Source organism: Pangasianodon hypophthalmus, chromosome 20, assembly GCF_027358585.1.
Source record: "Pangasianodon hypophthalmus isolate fPanHyp1 chromosome 20, fPanHyp1.pri, whole genome shotgun sequence".
NCBI lineage: Eukaryota > Metazoa > Chordata > Actinopteri > Siluriformes > Pangasiidae > Pangasianodon > Pangasianodon hypophthalmus.
Genome location: NC_069729.1, coordinates 443,924 through 444,852, shown reverse-complemented (window position 1 = coordinate 444,852; position 929 = coordinate 443,924).

Sequence of the window (929 nt, the reverse complement as noted above, 5' to 3'; positions counted from 1 at the left end):
TATTTTTGTTCACTTGAAAAATGGGTGGTCTGCTACCAAAGGTGCCACGTTCTAAGTTGTTTAACACGTATAGATAATAAATATCAGGAAATGAAAGCTGAAATTCTGATCATCTCATATTCATCTTTTGATCTCAAACCCAAATGTCTTTACTGTATAGCAAAAATAACAGAATACTTTCGGAGGATATATATATATATACACCACATTGAGATTTAGAACTCAAACTGAAGCGTTATAAAAATAAATAAAGATTATTATTTCAGACAGAGATTAAACATCCTCAAATGTAGTTGATCTGCTGACACATAATAATAATAATGATAATAATAATAATAATAATAATAATAATAATGATAATAATAATAATGATAATAATAATAATAATAATAATAATAATAATAAGATGCTCTGAGTTTTCAGTACACTGTTAGAAAAGGGTTCTTTAAGGGTTCAGTGGATAATTAATGCTTCTTAATCCTCCTCAAATGGTTCTACTTGGAACTCTTTATGATGGGAAAACACTCTACATAGAACCTTTAAGGGTTCCTCTAGAACTAGGAGTGCAGGTCTTTAGGAAAATGTAGAAACAGCACTTTAAATTAAAAAAAGCTTAATCTGAAATATTTAGTGTGTGTTTAATCCAGAACTTTTGTCCTCTTTATTCGAACTGACTTTTCTGTTTGGCTCTAAACCTAAAATTTTACTTTTCTCGTAACACACTGTGATTTGTCGTGTTAACACACATGCCCTGTGTGTCGTGCACATTGTTTCATTAAAGCTCAAAACAGAGTTATAACCTTTAACACGAGACATTCAGCAACACTTATGAATGAATAATCCTCACATCTGCGTCATACTGATACACACACACACACACACACACACACAGTTTGTCGTTTGTCATTTCTGTCATGTGTGTGTGTGTG